Raw genomic sequence first — 19,274 nt, forward strand, 5'->3', positions numbered from 1 at the left:
TTTCAATGACGTCAAAATGCCACTTTTGAAAATTTCAGGCTGTCCAGGACTCTGGAGCACTGTTAATATGTGTTTTAAAGCATTAGTTCACTTCCAGGATTAAAAATTAAAAAGATGTTCATGTCTTTCTTTCTTCATTCAAAAGAAATTAAGGTTTTAAGGGAAAACGTTCTAGAATTTTTCTCCATATAGTGGAATTCAATGGAGATCAACGGGTTGAAGGTCCAAATTGCAGTTTCAGTGCAGCTTCAAAGGGCTCTACACCATCCCAGCTGAGGAATAAGGGTCTTATTTAGCGAAATGATCTGTCTTTTTCTAAAAAAAATAAATAAATAAATGTATACACTTTTTAACCACAAATGCTAGTCTTGCGCTAGCTCGACTTCATATTACGTAGTCATGTTGGAAAGGTTGTGCGTGATGTAGTACCGACCCAGTGTTTGCAAAGCGAACGTGCAAAGAAAGTCAGACGCCCTTAAAAAAAAAAGGTGAAACAACAATGACGATTTTGAATTTGGAGGAGAAAGTGAGAATTTTCCTGCCCTACTTTTTTGAACCGAAGTACACAGACAAAGAACTAACCATGTGTGACCTTTCCAGCGTGATTACGTAATGCATGAAGTCGTAGACGCGCAGTAGTAGTTCAAGACGAGCATTTGTGGTTAAAAAGTATATAAATTATTATTTTTTTTTTAAATTACCAGTTGCTTCACTAGATTAAAACCCTTATTCCTGCAGTTTGGACTTTCAACCCATTGATCCCCATTGAGGTCCACTATATGGAGAAAAATCCTGGAATGTTTTCCTCAAAAACCTTCTTTTTGACTGAAGAAAGAAAGACATGAACATCTTGGATGACATGGAAGTGAGTAAATTATCAGGAAATTTTAATTGAGGAGTGAACAAGCTAATTGTTATTTTATTTTATTATTTTTTTAAGCAAGTTGTTGGCTTGTGTGTTTTTTTAAGAGGAATGGAAGAGGACAGAAAAAAAACAGAACAGAACAGTTCTTCTTTCACTGAAACAGGTGCGTGTTCAAGCCTATAGCTATTAGCCTGAAGAGATGAGCAATATGTGGCGGCATAAATTATAAGAAAACAAGAGCCCATCTGTGCACTTGCATCAAGTTTTAACAAACACTAGTTTTGAGTCATATTTTACACATCTTGTTATGAACACGAGGTAGTGACCTACCTGTTGGTATCTGCAGATTTATTATGTGTAGCACAGAGTTGTCAACCATCAGTTGAAATAATAGGCATAAGTGACTCGAGAGTAACATGATGCACATTATTATTATTATGTGGCTCTCTGGAATTCTTGGTCTGTCACAACAGATGTCTCTCAGGTATTTTGTATTATTCGCCATTATGTATTCACCGCTCATCTGAGTAAGTGAAACCGGGACTACTTTGATGTTTCTCATATCATGCTCATTTCATACAAATGCAGCTGCTGTGGCCTTGCATCTTAGTTATCATTTGCAGTGAAAATGACCTCAGACAACTTCAGTATTAATATTACTGTAATATTGCTCCAGACTGCTCAGAGTCAGGGTCTTAATCACTTTTTACACTTCAGCCACTTCAAAAGAGTTTTCAATTGGAAACCCTAGCGCCTTTAAATGGTTTTAGAATTTGTGTCAAAAGCAGTCATTTTCTTTACGTGTCATCTTTTGTTTTTGTTGTAATGTTCTGCCATCAAAAACATTGACATTTAAATCCAGCCAGAAAAAATCATAATATTTTGAAAAAGAAAAAAACAGAAAAAGACAGAATTACTGTAATGCCCTCTCATATTGCAGCAATGTGATGGTGTGTCCTCAGGTGTGTCAGAGCGGTTATATTGCCCTCACTATGTGCTCAGTCATCCGTTCATCCCATTTATAAGCGATTATGGTGAATGAGCCAGACCCTCATCCACACCAGGATCCCAGTTTTGATCCTCTTCTAAAGCTTGTGCGGAGCTGCTGGCCTTATACAGAAAGCTGTGGGTGGGTCAAGCAGGCAGACAGGCATCTGGAGGTTGTGCATTCGGCTTGCGATGATGGATTCAGGATAGATTGGTGTGATTGGCTGGAGTGGCTGTGTGCATTAATAATGGAGGTTCTGCCGGTTGTATTTATAGTAACAGTGGAGGGTGGCGATGCTGTGAATGGGGAATGATATATGACAGAACCTCCCTAACTACTCAGCCGCCCCCTTGCCTGCGAGGCCGGCATATGAGTGGACGCCAATTGCCGTGACTAACAGCTGCAGAAATAGCGGGCGGAAGAGTCCTGGAGTCATGCATGTACACACAAACAAACATAAACTTGCAACTTTCAGTGCTCCATTTAGCTGAAAACATCTTTTCCTTTGACGTATCTGAAGTTCTGTCCAAATAGTTAAAGAAATATTCGTTTGTGTTATTTTTGTTTTCTTTGTGCACAAAAAGTATGCTCGTAGATTTGTGAAATTACGGTTGAACCACTGATGTCACATGGACTATTTTATCGATATCCTTACTACCTTTTTGGGCCTTGAACTTGGTAGTTGCGTTGCTGTCTATTTAGGGTCAGAAAGCTCTTGGATTTCATCAAAAATATCTTAATTTGTGTTCTGAAGATGAACGAACGTCTTTCGGGTTTGGAACTTATTGTAATTAATGACAGAATTTTCATTTTTGGGTGAACTATCCACAGCTTTTCTCACAGACACAGTGGATAAACTTATTTTTTCCTTATTATCAAGGCGTAAGACTTACTTCTGGCTTTCTTTCAGCATAAGGTCAGTGTTGTTGGCTCTTCAGACTCTGTCCAGGTGGTCGCTCTTATGTCATACAGGGCGCAGATTCTCCAGAGCTTTGGTAATTATGAAAGAAGACTACATAATGAAGGCCATAATCATCACATTAACATTTGAAAGCAGAAAGCTTTCACACTAGACAGGATTGATTTCATTCACATCCCTCAAATGCATTATTGCCAGATTATTGCTTTATTTTCAAATCAGCCATGGACCATTGACTGCAGCACCCTAATTGATCGCTGTCTTAGAGATTAGAGCAAAGAACGAGCATTGCTTGTGTTGTCTCCATCAAAAGAGATTATTGGAAAGCGATTTTACGGAATCAATAATATTAAGTTATACTAAATATGTTCACAATACAGTCAGGAGATTCAGTAACACTGCTTTTGTACTCCACCTCATCAAACAGATGCTAAATCTCAAGCCTGCTCATAGCGTAATTACTCTTTAAATTAAAAATTATCATGCCTGCCATTCTTGGGAAATTTCTGACACAGGTTGCAGATGTTTCTTCATGCATGTCTCTAAATGTAATCAAATAACGCTGTTGTGAAATGGCACTTTTATCATTTCAGTCATACGCATCATTTAGCATTGTCCCGGGAGCGCGTATCCCTACGTTTCTTCAAGCGTAATGCGCAGTTTTCTGTGACAGCTCTGGATTTGGAGTCATGTGAAAGCTGGAGGAATGCTAAGTGCTTTTCTGTTCTTTTTATTGCTTTGAATCATTTAAAATGCAAACACAATTAGGAGGTGAAGCACGCGCACTTATTGTCAAAGCTGAGGGGCCTGGAGGAAAGGGAGGAGAAATAGAAGTGCTGTTTGAAGTGTTTCCATATTGATTGGCCTATATAGAATAGATTAGCATGATATAAAGACGATTCCTTGTCTGTCGGTTTTCCCTTTTCATCCATAGTTTGAACGCGCAAAGTCAAGTTTAATCTTCAGCTTCTTGATACTCTTCTCTCTGTTTTCCATCTGACATTCTCCACTAAAATTAATGAGAATATCAAGGCTTCTGTCATTAACTATCAAAGGAAGAAGCTTTTAGAGGCAGTAGTTAGTGTATGTTAATGAATAATGATTAATGTACATAAAAAAAAAAACATGTAGTTGAGATAAAAGCCTCATTTCATCTCTTTTTATGTTTAACTCTTTATGCATAGATGCTAAGCTAATGACTTTGAATGCACTGAGAATTTGTGGAATGAGGGCTTTGATGTGCTCATGCACAAATAAAGGTTCTTTATTGGCTTTTATGGTTCCATGTAGAACTTTTAACATTCATGGAACTTTAACATTTCACAAACAGCTTTTATAATGGAAAAACAGTGCTTCAGATTATTAAAATATTCTTCACACAAAGAAAAAATGGTTCTTTTAAAGGAGAAGTCCACTTCCAGAGCAAAAAATTACAGATAATGTGCTCACCCCCCTTGTCATCCAAGATATTCATGTCTTTCTTTCTTCACTCGTAAAGAAATTAATGTTTTTTGAGGAAGACATTTCAGGATTTTTCTTCATATAGTGGAATTCGATGGTGCCCCGAATTTGAACTTTCAAAATGCAGTTTAAATGCTGCTTCAAACGATCCCAAATGCGATTGTAAATAATCCCATCTGAGGAAGAAGGGTCTTATGTAGTGAAAAGATTGGTTATTTTCATAAAAAAAAAATACAATTTATATACTTTTTAATGTCAAACGCTCATCAACTCAGTTTTTTTATGGTTCATGACAGTTAGGGTATGTTGAAAAACTCCCATCTCATGTTCTCCCTCAACTTCAAAATCGTCCTATATCACTGTTTTACCTTTGTTGTTAAGGGTGTTTGATCATCTTTGCAAGTTCACTTTGCAAAGACTGGGTCTGTACTTCTGTAGCGATGTCGGTGATTTTGAAATGATTTTTGAAGTTGAGGGAGAAAATACGATGGGAGTTTTTAGACATACCCTAACTGTCTTGAGCCAAAATACACAGAGTTAAGGCAGAGCAAGACAAGACAAGCGTTTGAAGTTCAAAAGTATTTAAATTGTATTTATTATGAAAATAACCAAGTAAGTTAAAAATTGGGGCACCATAGAAGTCCATTATATCGAAAAAAAAAAAAAAAAAAAAAAAAAAAACACTGAAATGTTTTCCTCAAAAAGCAATTTCTTTATGACTGAAGAAAGAAAGACATGACTATCTTGGATGACAAGGGGGTGAGTACATTATCTGTAAATTTTTGTTCTGGAAGTGGACTAATCCTTTTGGGTTCTTTGGGTTTACAACTGCAAAAATGCTGTTTTATGTATAATTATCCAAGTTTTTCCTGAACACGGAAGTCTCACCCGACTGGAACGATGCTTTACATTTCCATTCTCTGGTGTTTCTAGTCAAATTAACGTACATTATTTTCCAAACCGAAACAGCGTATTTTTGCAGTAACTCGCCTGTCATATTTTAATGAGAGGGAAAATGACTGAAAACACATGAGCGCACACATCTTATATACAGCTCCCAATCAGGGCCAGGTTAGGAGGATTTTGTCCACAAAATGATAAGAGAACACATTATTTTAACATATTTTTTTATTAATTCACACACAGTATTTTAACTTAAGCCATGCTCACTTTCATACATACAGCGCTGGACATGGACGGATTTGCTGGTATGCAAAACATACTTTACACGAATTCCTTAAGCTTATTGCTGGTACTGTGGCAGCCTACAACAGCACATCTTAACCTTGCGCACATTTTTCTATGTAGTTATATTGAGAAAGTTTTAATTTAATTAATTCAGGCGATCTTTTTACCCTGTTTTAACATAGATTTCTATGGAGACCAGAACACAAGAGCACCCGAACAGAAGTTAGAATGCATCATTGTGGCGCTCAACAGTTACCCAGGAAAAAGGTGGATAGTGACTCTTTTTTTTAATGTTCTATGGTTTCCAGAATATATAATACAGTGGGAATCTAACCAAGAGAGCATGTTAGAATGTCTGTCAGATCATACCTTTAACGTGCCATTGATGTTTTATGGTGGTCATGTCATTTTGAAGGCTGGCAGGAATATTTATTATTGATTACGGTGGTTAGAAAGCTGCCCACAGAACTCCTTTAAATATCAAGCAGCTTCATTTTCTCAAGAAGAGTGCTCTGATATCTGTGACACCAGCTCCACATGTAATATTGACATTGCCTTTTAAATGTCAGACTGCTATAATTGACCTAATATGACACTTCTTCACAGTATTTTATGCTCAGATGGTGGAACAAAAAAAGAAAGCTGACAAATGACATTGTTTAGATTACTAAGCACAATCCAATAATTTTACAAACTATACAAAATAATAATTTTAATTTATGGTAAATAAAGACCATATTGTAAAATTAAATAGTGGAAGAATAAGCAATGGAGGGTACAATGAAGAGTGTAGTACACAGTATAATAGCCAACATGTCCTTTCTGTCATTGTCAGTTTATAATACACAAATGGGGTGGTTTTAAATTGATGGATGAAGTTTTGATACTGCAACTCAATCTGTCAAATCCCAGTGAGGAAGATGGGTTGTGGTTGGTTTGAAGCCTTTAATATTAGAAAGTGACAGCAGTTTGTATAGGTCTGTTTGATGGATGGCTCAGCAGGTCACAGCATGCGTGTTTATGTGGGTGTCAAAGCACTTTCCTACAAAACAGGGCATTTTCAACAAATGTTTACTGAAGAAAGGTGCTTTAATGTTTATTTAAATAAATTAATTTCTCTGTATTTTATATTTTAAATTAAATGTACACAACAGTTCAAAAGTTTGGGGTCAGTAAGACTTGTAATAGTCTTTAAAGTAGTCTCTTATGCTCATTAAGGCTGCATTTATTTGATTTAAAATATAGAAAAAAAACAGTAATATTGCAAAATGTTTTTACAATATAAAATAATGTTTTTTATTTTAACATACTTTAAAATAGAATTTATTCCTGTGATGAAAAGCTGAATTTTTATCAGCTGTTACTCCAGTCTTAAGTGTCACATGATCCTTCAGAAATCATTCTAATATACGGATTTATTATTAGAATGATCAATGTTGGATAATATCAACAGTTGTGCTGCCAAATATTTTTTGGAACCTGTAATTTTTTTTTCAGGATTCTTTCATGAATAACAAGTTTAAAAAGTACAGTGTTTATTGAAAATATAAATATTTTATAACAATGTAAATTATTTATTATTAACTTTTAATAAACTTTTAATTATTAACTTAATACATCCTTGGTGAATAAAAGTATTAATTTCTTAAAAAAAAAAAAAAAAAAAAAAGAAAAGAAACAATAAAAATGTACTGACCCCAAACTTTTGAACGGTAGTGTACGTTTATATCATGTTTATATCAAAATACAATTTCTGCAATTTTTGTAATCTGTTATTTTAGTAGCATAATTAACACCAAAATTAAGTTGCCAGTATTTACATTAAATTATTAGTTTAATTAAATTAAAATAAATTATTATTAAAATTATTAAAATTGTACATGTTTTTCATTCAATATTACAATATCTGTAAAAAAAAAAAAAAAAAAGAGAGAGAGAGAAAATGAAATGTCGAGCTGTCCAAATGGTTCAGATGTTAAATATATACTATTTCTGGTGTGTCACAAGTTAAAGGAATGGTAAAAATAAAAATTTGAAATGTGAGAAAATCATGCACTAACAGGGATGCTAAACAAGTAAGTGTTTGGTAGGTAAAACGAGTTTATATTTTTACTACAAGAAATTGAGTATTTATCTGATTATTCGATTAATGTCAAAGTTATGAAAATGTTGTATTATTTATTGTATGATGCATGACAGATGGAGGCACCAGTGTGGTCACGTTCTTAAAATAGTCATTTTGGTCATACAGACAAAATTAATACATCTTTTGAATCTGTAAAGACTGTAATTTGTGTAAACTCACAATAACAACAAAGGATTGTGCTTTTGTAAAATAACGTTAATTAATGCAAACAGGATGTGCTTTCTGCCGTCTCAATCTCTGTGAACTTGAGTTTGAAACTTCGAAACTCTGTGTATATTTGCTCTGCGGACATGAGAAATATATCTATCGAGAGCGAAATGTCTACTTTTAAATGAACCAATTCAAAAAGAAAAGAAAAATTCTCAGATTATGTAAACCATATGAAACATGCAAACAGGTGCATCAATACTACAGAAATGACAAGTCAGTGTCACTGACTTCATCTCTTAAACTGAAAGCAAAGAAAGTGCCAGTTTATCAGTAAATTATTAAAATGTTAATGCAGCCTCTCTGCTGTTTTTCCCAGATACATTCATAATTATTATATCTGCCGGTGCGCTGTGCCAAGCTTTTTTTGCGCGCTTGAGTGCTTATTAGGCTATGTAGACAATTAAAGGCTCATAATTATGATTAATTTATTATTATTAATAAATGTGCGACTAATAGTCGACTAATGCTTAAAGGAGAAGTTCACTTCCAAAACAAAGATTCACATATAATGTACTCACCCCCTTGTCATCCAAGATGTTCATGTCTTTCTTTCTTCAGTCGTAAAGAAATTATGTTTTTTGAGGAAAACATTTCAGGATTTTTTTTTCCATATAATGAACTGATATGGTGCCCCGTTTCTGAACTTCCAAAATGCAGTTTAAATGCGGCTTCAGCCAAGGAAGAAGGGTCTTATCTAGCAAAACAATTGGTTATTTTCATTAAAAAAAAATACAATTTAAATACTTTTTAATCTCAACGCTCGTTTTGTCTTGCTCTCCCTGAATTCTGTGTATTCTGGTTCAAGACAATTAGGGTCCAGTCAGAGTAAGACAAGATGAGCGTTTGGCATTAAAAACTTATATAAATTGTATTATTTTTATGAAAATAACCGATCGTTACGCTAGATAAGACCCTTCTTCCTCGGCTGGGATCATTTACAACCGCATCTGGGATTGTTTGAAGCCACATTTATACTGTATTTTGGAAGTTCAAAATCGGGACACCAAACCAGTCCATTATATGAAGAAAAATGCTGAAATGTTTTCCTCAACAAAAAAAAAAAAATCTTTACGACTGACGAACGAAAGACATGAACATCTTGGATGACAAGGGGGTGAGTAGATTATACGTGAATCTTTGTTTTGGAAGTGGACTTCTCCTTTAAAACGAATGTCTATTATCGACCAGAAAAATCTTGAGGGCAGCCCTAGTTAATATTGAGAATTGGACCTTGAAATAAAGTGTGACCTTGTTTTTCACTCAGAAACCAGGACTAAATTTTAATTATTTACAAAGGAATAGCAAGTAACACGTAAAATTAAATATTAAATTTTAAAAGACTTAAATAGTATATTCTTACAAAACATAATCCAATAATCTTTGTTTTATTTACAACTTCAAAACAAAAATTATACAGTGTGGAATTTGTGCCTCTACTGCTTTAAAAAAGTTGTGAAACGCCAAAGTGAACTGTATTCATAGGAAGTGTCATAATCTTTCCCATTTTTTTTCATTACCGTATCACTGCTCGGTTTGGCCTGTGTTTTTGGAATTGAATTTTGACATCTGGAGTGCTTGTGTAAATTGCACTTTCGCAGAGAAAGAGAGAGCATGTACTTGTCGGAGTGCAAGCTCCACTGATCCAGCTTCTTCCCACCCTCCCTCTCCACCATCTCTCTGAAACAGACACACAGAGACATTTTAATCCTGTGTTTGCCCATTCAAATCCCTCTGACGGCTGTATCATCGCAAAATATGTCCGTCACAAAATGCCAAGTCAGCTTGGCGTGCACCTGAGGAAGCCGTGGCAAAGCAGCGGTGTGGCCTGTCAGGAAGCCGCAGCCTGTACCGCTGCAATTCTGTCAAACACCGTTAGTCGGAAGAAGCCCTCAGGCCACGGTGCTGACACATCGCCACACGGCACTGTCTCACACACAGTAAACCAGTTTTATTTGACATGTTAATACAGCTATGATTTATCCAAGTATGTTATCATATTTTTGTGGAGTATTAGTTTGCGGTAAAATCAGTGTGGACTCTGAGAATTTATTCTCAAATGTGCCAGTTGTGTTTCCAATTGCAGTCTGAGAGGAATTTTCAGTTTTGTGTTTAATACTCTCAAACCCTTTTATTTGTAAATCAAATACTCCACTTAGAGATCAAATAACAAGAGATTTATCTCGTAAAGAGCTATTGCACAGAAATGATTAAAATATTAGTACTAATGAAAAAAGATAAAGAGTCGGCAAAATACACAATCAAACTTTCAGCTAGCGTTTAAGGGATTTATGGGAAACTTCTCAATAATGCAGCAGTTTATTGTTCATTCCAGTCTTTTCTGAGATTTTCTCTTTGATTTACCTCAGACTGTCAAGATTACATTTTAATTGTCTTTTTTTGAATGCAACTGTCTGAGTTTTAATTTTTAATAGCCAAACCCCCCCAGACTAAGAAAACCCTTTTTTCACTCTGCGGTGTTGATTTATTGTGGGCATATGATGTGTCTGATCCTTTTGTTAGCTGTTACGATAGCTTACATAGGATTTATTAAGCTCTTCCTAGTTGTATTGTGTAATCTGTATCCATTAGCTCTGTTTTTAACACAAACCTCAATGCATTAGTTCAGAAAACCTACACGCTGACCACAACAGCTGAGTCAGTGAAGCCTTTGTAGACCGCACAGATCCGAAGCGTCCTGTTTTGTTAAAGTTCGCTTGAGGGTGTCTTTTCAGACATGCAGGCAAGAAAAAGAAAGGCCAGGAGAGTTTATTGACAAATATAAGAGGAGGTAGTTTGATTGCGTAACATAGTCATGTTATTTAACAAGTGAACTTTAATGCAGTTATTTTGTCTGTTCGCTTTGCTAAAGACAAATAGAAACTGAATTTATTTATGCAGGGCACCTCCTACACTGCCAACTAACTCATCACATATTCATGAGACAATTGAATAAGATTGATAGGACTAGAGTTGGAATCTAGAGGTTATTAAAGGAGAAGTTCATTTCCAGAACAAAAATTTACAGATAATTTACTCACCCCATTTTCATGTCTTTCTTTCTTCAGTCGTAAAGAAATTGTTTTTTGAGGAAAACATTTCAGGATTTTTCTCCATATAGTGGACTTTTGTGGTGCCCGTGAATTTGAACTTCCAAAATGCAGTTTAAATGCAGCTTCAAATGTCTCTAAACAATCCCAGCCGCGGAATGAGGGTCTTATCTAGCAAAATGGTTATTTTCTAAAAAAAAAATGTATATACTTTTTAAACCTCAAATGCTTGTCTAGCTCTGTGTGAACTCTAGAAAGTTAGGGAAGGTCGAATAACTCCCACCTCATTTTGTCCTCCAACTTCAAAATCATCCTACATTGCTGCAGAAGACCCAGTGTTAACAAAGTGAACGTGCAAAGAAGATTAAACGTCCTTTACAAAAAAACGTAAAACAGTGATGTAGGACGATTTTGAAGTTGGAGTAGAAAGTTTTTCTACCTGCCCTAACTGTCTAGAGTTCACACAGAGCTAGACAAGACGAGCATTTGAGGTTAAAACGTATATAAATTGTAATATTTTTTATTTTTTATTTTTTTTTTAGGAAATAACAGATCGTTTCGCTAGATAAGACCCTTCTTCCTCGGCTGGGATTATTTAGAGCACTTTGAAGCTGCACTGAAACTGGGTGAGTACATTATCTGTAAATTTTAGTCCTTTAAAAGGATTGGTCACCCAAAATTTAAATTCTGTCATCATTTAGTTATCCTTACGTCGTTCCAAACCTGCATGATTTTTTTTTTCTACTGTGCAAAACAAAATGAAGATATTTTGAAAAATTTCAACTGTGTTTTCAATACCGTGAAAGTCAGCGTGTTCCAAACAGCAATGGAACCCACTGACTTTCATTCCACGCTGCAGTTCAAATGTTTGGGATCAGTAAGTTTTTTTTATGTTTTTTAACATAGATCTTTTTTTTTTTTTTCAAGATTCTTTGATGAATAAAAAGTTAAAAAGAACAGCATTTATTCAAAATAGAAATCTTTTCTAACAATATACGTCTTTACTACCACTTTTTATCAATTTAACACCTCCTTAGGGAATAAAAGTATTAATTTCTTTCAAAGAAAGAATTTACTAACAGTATATTATTGTATATTGTTACAAAAGATCACAGAAATAAATTATATTTTAAAGTATATTAAAATAGAAAAACACTATTTTAAATTGTAATAATATTTCACAATATTACTGTTTTTTTCTGTATTTTTAATCAAATAAAGACAGCCCTGATGAGCACAGAAAAAGCTATTTAAAAAAAAAAAAAAATAATAATAATACAAAATAAAAAAAACATTAACAAAAGTGTAAAAAAAAAAAAAAAAACATTTTTAAAATATCTTCTTTTGTGATCCACAGAAGAAAATCATAGTTTTGGAACAACCAGTGTGATTTTAGTATTATTTGTACACTAATATAGTATTTATAAGTATTTTGAATAATCTTTCATTTTTAAATTTTCATTTTAGTTTGTCTTAGTAATTTTTTAATGTGCTTCTGTCAGTTTATTAGATTTTTTTTTTTTTTTAAACGTTCTATATAGCTTTTATTTTTAGATTTAGTTTTTGTAATTTGAGTTCTTCAAACTTGAAACCTATTTCATTCAGTTCTGTTTAATTTTCATTTAAGTTTTAAGTTTAAGCTAAAATCAAATGTTAATTTCCATCTAATATCTAAAAGATATTACTGTTACTACCCCAGTTACTGTTGCTATGTCTGACAAGCCGTGGTGGTCTGACGCCACATATCACATTCTCACGCTGTGAAAAATACAGCAGAGAGGAAACTGAAAACACTCCATGACAAGACAGAGCAGGTTATTTTTGATATGAAACAAAGTCTCAGCTTTCAAATGTTGCCTTTTTTAAGGATTTCAAACCATAAATACCACTTTGTGGCTCTTTAATGTCATGACAGATCACTGTAGCGCCTCAGTTCAAGCGGCTGCGAATGGATCATCTCTTCCTCTTTACTAGTTATAGCACAAAATAAACATGAAAGAACATCAAAAAGACATCAGCACACACTGTTTTCAAGTTCAGATCCACAGACGTTATTCTACACTCCTGTTTGGTTTGTTTGTCAGACAAAAATGGCAAATTTGGCATTATGATTGGTCAGATCACCTGTCAATCAAACTCCTGGCAAACAGTCAGTTGTTAGATAGAATATCTAATACGTAGCTTTAGTTTACAATAAAAACACTGGAAACTTGAGTTTTAGGTGAACTGTCCCTTTAAGACTACAGTCTCGACTATCTCTTATCTTTTCCAATATCATAAAAGCAACTAAAATCAGCATGACATTAATATGCCTCGTTCCGAGTGGGATGATCCGTCCTGCGTTTGTGCCATCGCATGGTGTCTCCAATCATTTTTAAGCATGAAAAAACCCAAGCTTCAAACCCAGAGCCCACACACTTTCTCCCCCTGCAGCGTTCCGCTCTAATGTGTGTAACCTCTTTATGTGCTTCCATTCAGGAACGTTTCGGCGAGCTCTTTCCCATTGAGATGTCTGTGCTCTTATCAGTCTAGCCAGAAAACGCAGGCTAGCGAGGCATTGTTCGGCCTCTCGGAGGTGGTCGAGACTAGAGCCGTTTTCTTGTTATGACATTATCACCGCGCCCGTTGAGCCAGGTTTGAGCCCAGAGGAAATACGGCGCTGTCATGTGGGTGATGAACAGGCCGTGAGGTGACATCACTGTCACACGCGCGCAAAGAAAAGGTGGAAGTCGCTTGCCATCATTTCTGTTGTTGACAAGACATGGTGACCTTTCCACTCTCCCTTGCTTTGCTCTTTCCATACATGCTCGCTTATGCTCTCTCTCTGTCTCTTTGAAAAACGCTCATAAATGCTCTGTATGTGGGCTGCTGCTCTGTGCAAGAATCTCACGCTCTCCTTAAAGAACCACAGGTCACTGGTGATTGATGTTGAACTGAGAAGCATCATTGTGTGAACAGAATATGAAATCACTCCGCTTTAATGAAGGCATGATGCTGAGGTGTTTCATGAGACTAGTGGCCCTTGAAATCTTCTCTTTTCAAGCTCTCTTTCTTCTCTTTTTTCAATCCGCTTGACACGCCATAATTTTACTAATCTCATACGTGAGTATATTTTTAAGGGTGTAAGCTTATTCAACACTGTGAGCCAGATTCTGACTCAGAACAGCGTCTTTTGTCAGAGTACAGTACAGAATTAAAGAATTGGCTCCTTATCAGTTCATAAGTTGAATTGGAATTTGGATTTGAATGACAAAAGGAGAAAGTTTCTGAATCGCACTAACACACTAATGTGTTCAGGGGAAAATAAGTGTACTTCTGCCCTTGGTGCCTAAAGTTAATTTATTAAATATGATTAAATATACACTTCCATTCAAAAGTATGGGTATGGTAAGATTTTTTAAATATTTGTAAAATAAGTCTCTTGTAATTATTTGATGAAAAATACAGGAATCTACACTGCCCTCCAAAAGTTTGGAAACACCCCTGGCAAAGTGTGGTTTTGGATGGTATCAGCATAAATCCTTATCATTTTTTTGGTGCAAATACATTAAAGTAACTTGACATTATCATTGAAGACCAGCAATAATAATTTTCATTTTGATTACATAATAATGGCAATATATACATGTCAAAGTCAGACAGTCAGACATCTGTCTATCTGTCTGTCTGTCCTTCAGTTTGTTCATCTGCCCATCTGTCATCTATCTATCTGTCTGTCTGCTTGCTTGCCTGTCTGTGCTTGTCCTTCCATCTATCTGTCTGTCTGTGCCTGTCCTTCTAGCTATCTGTCTGTCTGTCCTTCCGTCCCTCTATCCGTCCATCTGTCTGTGCCTGTCCTTCCATCTATCTGTCTGTCTGTGCCTGTCCTTCCAGCTATCTGTCTGTCCTTTCCGTCCCTCTATCCGTCTGAGCCTGTCCTTCCATCTATCTGTCTGTCTGTGCCTGTCCTTCCAGCTATCTGTCTGTCCTTCCGTCCCTCTGTCTGTGCCTGTCTTTCCATCTATCTGTCTGTCTGTGCCTGTCCTTCCAGCTATCTGTCTGTCTGTCCTTCCGTCCCTTTATCCTTCCATTTGTCTGTGCCTGTCCTTCCATCTGTCTGTCTGTCTGTCTGTCCGTCCTTCCGTCCCTCTTTCCGTCCCTCTGTCCATCCATCCATCTGTCTGCCTGTCTGTGCCTGTCCTTCTATCTATCTGTCTGTCTGTCTGCCTGCCTGTCTGTGCTTGTCCTTCCATCTATCTATCTGTCTGTCTGTGCCTGTCCTTCCAGCTATCTGTCTGTCACTCCTTCCGTCCCTCTATCCGTCCATCTGTCTGTGCCTCTCCTTCCATCTATCTGTCTGTCTGTGCCTGTCCTTCCAGCTATCTGTCTGTCTGTCCTTCCGTCCCTCTATCCGTCCATCTGTCTGTGCCTGTCCTTCCATCTATCTATCTGTCTGTCTGTCCGTCCTTCCGTCCCTCTGTCCATCCTTCTGTCTGTCTGTGCCTGTCCTTCCATCTATCTGTCTGTCCTTCCGTCCATCTGTCTGTCTGCCTGTCTGTTCCTGTCCTTCCATCTATCTGTCTGTCTGTCCTTCCCTCCCTCTGTCCATTCACCTGTCTGTCTGCCTGTCTGTGCCTGTCCTCCCATCTATCTGTCTGAGCCTGTCCTTCCATCTATCTGCCTGTCTGTTCCTGTCCTTCCATCTATCTGTCTGTCTGTCCTTCCCTCCCTCTGTCCATCCACCTGTTTGTCTGCGCCTGTCCTTCCATCTATCTGTCTGTCTGTCCTTCCGTCCCTCTATCTGTCCATCTGTCTGTGCCTGTCTGTTCCTGTCCTTCCATCTATCTATCTGTCTGTCTGTCCTTCGGTCCCTCTGTTCTGTCTGTTGTCTGTCCATTTGTCTGTCATCTATCTATCTATCTATGTATTTGCCTGTCCTTCCATCCGTCCATCTGCCATCTATCTATCCATCTATCTATCTGTCTATCTATCTATCTATCTATCTATCTATCTATCTATCTATCATCAGTTGTAAATGGTATACATAACCCTGGTCTACTGACATTTAAGTAAAAAATCAGTCAGAAATGTCAGAAAGAGAGAGGGTCGCTGCGGTTGAGTGAGTTAAATTCTTCACTCTGTCTGAGCTATATCACAGATCTTGTAATATTTTCTGAATGTCTTTTGAAATTGCAGCCATTTTGGAGAAGACAGTCTGAGCGGGATCTGAGATCTTAATTAGCCCCATGGTGGAGAGTTGTCGACTCAGAGGGGGAGTTTGATTTGTAGCTTCCCCTAAGGTGCGTGTATGTGGAAGTACAGCTGTTTTCAGCTCTCTAATGTGATTTCTGTTATATAACCCGACGAGAATCATACAGAGTACACAGCAGAGATTTGAGCTTTTGGCATCTTTTTTCCCATCTGTAGGAATATGTTTCTCTGCAAATGTGACCTTGTATGATGTCTTTTGATGTGCCCATGTCATGATGAGTATTTGATTCAGTGACATAATTGGAAATTCCCAACACTTCAAAGTGAAAAAAAAAATGTCAGGAAATGGCGCTTCAGAAGTAGGTCACTGTTATTACCCACGTCATGAAACATGGTGCGCCGGTTATTGTTTTATGTGCTCCCGTGTAAAGATGGCTGATGGAGAGAGGGAATTAGAATGACTTGCTTCCATTATGTGGAGGAGATTGCAGAATAACTCTCCGAGGACTGAATCTCTCTGAGGGGCCGAGCTTGTGTCTTAGTTGGTTGATTGACATATGCTCTGACACACATGATTGTGAGGTCATAAGAGACCAAAGTGAATAATTGTGCACACACGTCATTTCCTGTCCTACCTGTACGGTCTGTCTCGCACACAGAGCACTAGCCTGTGGATAGGCACGTATGTACCTATGCGTTTGTGTATGCGTTTGTGTGTATGTAACTGAGAGAAATTGGCCGCTCCAGTTTCATGGTGTAAAAGTGGGGCGGTCTGTTCCTTGGAAGTTTCCCAGTATAATGTCCTGGGGGCCGAGATACTGAAAATATCTATCTATATAGATGCTTTGTCCTACATTAAAGTGAGGGTGAAAGAGAGAGAGTGAGAGAGCACGAGAGAGAGAGGGCAGAACACCTGAGAGTGTGCAAACGACAGAGAGTGATAAGAGAGAAAAGCCATTTTAGGGATGGATGAAGGACTATTCGGATTTTCCAGTTGAAAACTCAAAGGAGGTCTTGACGGAGAATAATGATCACTTATCTATACATATGCCTATTGTGGTTTGTGAATAAAGATAAACTACAAGAGCTTATGACTGACGTGTCCAAGGGCGTAACAATCTCTATAAGGCCTGGGACACACTAGACCAGGGGTGCACAAACTCGGTCCTGGAGGACCGGTGTCCTGCAGAGTTTAGTTTCAACCCCAATTAGACACACCTGAACCAGCTAATCTACTAGGCATACTAGAAACTCCCCGGTAGGTATGGTTAGGCAAGTTAGATCTAGACTCTGCGAACACTGGCCCTCCAGGGCCGAGTTCAGGCACCCCTGCACTAGACGATTTCAAATCTTAACTGATTTTAAAACTGGTGAAGACAACAGATTTAGGGACATTTTCAACCGACATATGTGACCCTGGACCACAAAACCAGTCTTAAGTACCATCAAAAAAACATTGTATTGGTCAAAATTACTATTTTTTCTTTTATGCCAAAAGTCATTAGGATTTTAAGTAAAGATCATGTTCCATGAAGATATTTAGTAAATTTCTTACTGTAAATATATCAGAACTTAATTTTTAATTAGTAATATGCATTGCAAACTTCATTTGGACAACTTTAAAGGCGATTTTCTCAATATTTAGATTTTTAATAGTTGTATCTCGACCAAATATTGTCCTGTCCTAACAAACCATACAAAAATTGGAAAGCTTATTTATTTCGCTTTCAGATTATCTCAGTTTCAAAAAACTGACCCTTATGACTGGTTTTGTGGTCCAGGGTTGCATATAACATTATAACATCCGAATGCACACATTACACAATTCAGCCAAACTGCGTAACCACACACCTGACAAATGTAGTATAATTTTGACAGTAAAATGAGATCTCACAGAGACTTGCGAGATAAAGTGTGACTTGGGAACAAAAAATGGAGGACGAACAAAGTCGTCAGCTGGTTCTCCTGGCATGAGGTTTGTTTTAAGGGTATAAAAACAAAGGAGAAACAAAAGAATATAGGTGATATTCTTTCTCAATACTCCACTTTTGTGGCACCCATGTTTTACCTATAGAAGCATGCAACATCCGGTTGATAAAGCTTGTTCACTGTCATTAGCCCTTTTCACACATATACAGTCTTTACTGCTGAATTACCAGTAAATGTTCTGTACTGTTAAGAGATCAAGTGTGAACAGGACCTTTTCAGAAATACCTGTAAATTCATTCTGGCAATTTACCGGTTTGAGAAGTTGTAACATTAAAAGTAAACGTGATGGATGTGATTATTCTGAGCTTTTATTATTAGTAAATATGCTTCTTTGACCATTGTGCCTAGTCTCCCAGCTTTTTCAACATTTCACTCGAGACCCAGCCTTCTTTTCGATTCATCAGGGCTATTGGATACTTCTATGCACGTCTTGTGTTTGTAAGAGCAAAAATATTATGTTCTTTTTGATCACCCTCTTATGCCTGTCACTTAGACTTCAAAAATGTTGTTGAATTGGACAGAGTGAAACTAAAGCGCTTTTACTCATGCAGGCGAATGAAGACAGTGGCACAGCTTTTAAAGATAGTTTTTCGATGACTGACGTCACAGCATTTGCTGCATTTTGGTGTTGTTGTGTGAATGGTCTCTTCTGTAAAGGCCGTTGCCTGTGTGAACAGCATAGCTGTGTATTTACTGGTAAAATCATACTGGTAATTTTACAGCAATTTACCATGATTGCTGTGTGAAAGGGGCTATTGGCTAGCGCAGAGATCACGTCAGAGTTGTAAATATCAATCATATTTTAACCTGAAATGTTCTCAAAAGTGCCCTGAAACCAGCCAACAGCTGGGAGACCAGCAAACAAGCATAAGCTGGTTTAAAATGTTTTTTTTTTTTCTCTCTCTCAGCAGGGCTCACACAGACTTTCAGAAATTTACTGGGAGAGCTGCTTTTTCACAAAGCTTCAACACTGTAAAAAAAAAAAAAAAAAAAAAAGAATAAAGTTCAGATTGTTTAAAAAAAAAAACATAGAAGTTTGAAATAAAAATGGCATTAATAACAGCTCTCAGTAACAGCTGATTGACCTGAATTTACTTATTCCCTACTGTAAATGCATGTTTTGTCAATAAATTCTTGTCAATGCAACTATAGATGTCTTGTTGAAAAAATCAGCCCACATTAATGGATTTATATCATTCTGTCATCATAAACTCATTTCAAAGCTGTATGAATTTCTTTCTTTTATGGAAAAGATATTTTGTTTATTTTAT

General features: G+C 36.8%; 1 protein-coding gene across 1 annotated transcript in view; it reads left to right on the forward strand.

Annotated features, from left to right (window-relative positions):
- Positions 1–969: 969 nt before the first annotated feature.
- The window catches only part of shank1 (SH3 and multiple ankyrin repeat domains 1), a 109,966-nt gene continuing 91,661 nt past the window's right edge, over positions 970–19,274 (forward strand). The window contains exon 1 of the mRNA XM_051098465.1: positions 970–1,028. The gene's annotated coding sequence lies outside the window, so the exon portion shown is untranslated. The remainder of the gene's footprint in view (positions 1,029–19,274) is intronic.

The sequence above is a fragment of the Labeo rohita genome, chromosome 3 (assembly GCF_022985175.1).
Source record: "Labeo rohita strain BAU-BD-2019 chromosome 3, IGBB_LRoh.1.0, whole genome shotgun sequence".
NCBI lineage: Eukaryota > Metazoa > Chordata > Actinopteri > Cypriniformes > Cyprinidae > Labeo > Labeo rohita.